This window comes from Triticum aestivum, chromosome 6A (genome assembly GCF_018294505.1).
Source record: "Triticum aestivum cultivar Chinese Spring chromosome 6A, IWGSC CS RefSeq v2.1, whole genome shotgun sequence".
Taxonomy (NCBI): domain Eukaryota; kingdom Viridiplantae; phylum Streptophyta; class Magnoliopsida; order Poales; family Poaceae; genus Triticum; species Triticum aestivum.
This window is the reverse complement of record NC_057809.1, coordinates 160,911,746-160,914,348: the sequence shown is the minus strand read 5'-3', so window position 1 is coordinate 160,914,348 and position 2,603 is coordinate 160,911,746. Positions and strand designations below refer to the sequence as shown.

At 44.2% G+C, this 2,603-nt stretch overlaps 1 long non-coding RNA gene across 1 annotated transcript; it reads right to left on the bottom strand.

The window, feature by feature from the left end:
- Nucleotides 1–220: 220 nt before the first annotated feature.
- On the bottom strand, nucleotides 221–2,399 carry LOC123130500 (uncharacterized). The gene is made up of 3 exons (XR_006463846.1): nucleotides 2,095–2,399; nucleotides 593–1,065; nucleotides 221–497 (listed from the first exon to the last, which is right to left on the bottom strand). It is a non-coding gene; the product is annotated as an uncharacterized lncRNA (long non-coding RNA).
- Nucleotides 2,400–2,603: the final 204 nt, after the last annotated feature.

Here is a 2,603-nt window from a genome sequence, read left to right as displayed (position 1 = left end):
GCTGTCTGAAATTTTGCAACAGCTGCAAATTTTATTCAGTACAATTGCTGTATATGCAGACCAGTTTCACTTAATTAGCATATTCATTGACATGGATCTACTGAGTTAACATATTCAGTACAATTGCCGCAACTCATATGTACCTGCCAAATTTGGCAACTGCTGCAAATTTCGTTCCACACAAATGGTGCCAGTATCAAATCAAACCACATGTCACGTCGCAGAGAAAATACATACTTGGCGACAATGGTGTTTACTTCACTGAATATCTGAATTCACATATTCATTGACATAAATCCACTGGAATACAAGGGAATTACAATGCCTGATACATAATCTGAATTCATAATGACAACTTCAATCAATTGCAATGGGAAATGTTGGCAACATTCACTCGTGTTGCAGTTCTTCCTCTTCCTCTGCACCTTCAAGTGTCATCCGCAGCTTCTCGGCTCCCTTCCTCCTGCAGAGAAATCAGGAGTGCCCATTTTGACACGCTGGGAAATGACATGACCAAGGAGGAGAATAATCAATACTTCAAAGTAGCAAGGAAGAGAAGAATCAATACTTGAACAAAAGAGAAAGGGCTTACCCATGGTTTTTATCCATTGCATTTTGCCATGATCAGTACTTCAAAACTTCCAGCAAGACATTCAGAATACTAGCCATCGCGGTTGGTCATGTGATGCTACTGATAATAGTTCTTACCCTATGACAGCCTGCACACTGCACGTCAAACTAGTTCTTACCCAAGTTCTTTAGAGGCTATAGAGTACCTTTCATGTACAACGTGGGAGGTGATGATAAATCCAGTCACGGTCAGAACCTGGCACAACAACTTTATAGGAGAATTTCAGCTTGGGGCAAGATCGCCGGTTTTGTAGGTCAGCTCGGGAGACTGGAGGAGCTCCACTTGGAGTTTTGGACAATAATATCATTTCACCATGCTCAAGCAGTCAACAGACTACAGGTACTCAGTATGGCCAAAGGATGGCCAGTCCTTCAAATCTAGCATTCACTCGTTTGATGTTTTGGGTGCTCGCTTTCATCTAACATTCATTGTTCCTGCATGTGAGAAAGACAGGAAAAGTCATTTAGTCACACAAGTGCAGATCCAAATATCATTCTAGAAAAACAGTATGTTACATACTATTTTTTGAAAAGAGACATTACATAATGAACCAACCAATCCAAGCAAAAGAATAGAAGCATTAAAAGATCAACAGCTCAAGAGTTCATATAGGATAAAGTTGTAAAGTACACACATTCAGTAGATTTTTTTTTTGACGCGTACATTCAGTTGATATCACTAAGCTTTCAGATGAGAGACGGCCTTAAAGGTGTAGCCATGCTGGTTTGTTTTCCAGTTACTTATGCAATTAGAGATTAGACATGTTTATCATAGGGTTAATGAAAGATATAGCATTCATGGGCAGAGACAGTTTCTGAACTCCACAATTTCAATTGCCTCCCAGACCCGTTAACATCGGAGAAGCAAGCGCACTACTTATCCTATTGTGTTCATTTTTCTTTAGCATGAGTTTTGCTACTGGGACTCTTCGAAAGACCACTGACCTGATCATTTCATCAGTGGTACAGGATAAAATGTCCTGCTATATGTTTTTGAAATTAGGTGTGTACAGCCCCGTGTTCTCTTCAAATTATAATTCATGCTGTAGGCATCCTATAGCAGCTTCAGGGTGAGACGCTGCTGCTAAAGCAGGAAGGATAACCTCATCTCTTGACCCCCTGTCACTGGACTGCCTGCCTTAACTAAGCAATCTGTGTGCCTAATCTGGGCAGGCTGCGTCAGTGTCGTGCATGGACCCTCACCTCGGTTCAGTACGTGGACAAGGACAGCAACAACACATTATTGTCTGAACCTGATCATCGCTAGTGTATGTATTGCCATTTACCAATTCAGCAGAGCAGAGTAACACAGTTGGAGCGTGTCTGAAGAATTTAGCATGCAATGGAATGAGCCAAACCCTTTCTGACAGAGCTTCTTCTGTAGTGGTATCTACTAATGGTTCAGTGAGGGCCTCCCTCACCTTGTATATCCAACCAAGAAAGGAGGAGGGGAAGGGGATTTACCGGTCTTGGTCTCGTGGAGCTCGTGGAGGAGCAACGTTGCATCGAGGTGGTGGAGGTCGACGGTGGGACGAAGGCCAGCGGATGGGGAGGAAGTTGCAGGCGCCGCCGGTCCGGCAAGGCCGAGAAAGGCGCCGGCGAGCTTCAGCGAGGAGGGAGGCCGACGGCTAGATCCAGCGAAGAAAGAGACGGGGAGCTTCAGAGGGAAGGGAGGCTAGAGGCGGCGCCGGCGCGAGTGGATGGCGGAGTGCCAGCGTCCATGGATTTGAACCCACGGTTTTAATCCAATTTTTCTTTCTTTTTTCTTCTACTAAAATCAAAACGCCCCGATCCGGTCCATTTAATTCCCCAGTCCGCCCAGGCCCATTAGACCTCTTCCAATTGAAAGGAAAAGAATTCTATGAAATCAGGTTTCACGCGAGACCTATCCTGATGGATGACACGTGACATTCATAAATCACAAAGCATCACATACCCCCTACTTAAAATCAGGGGGGAGGGAGATTAAATAC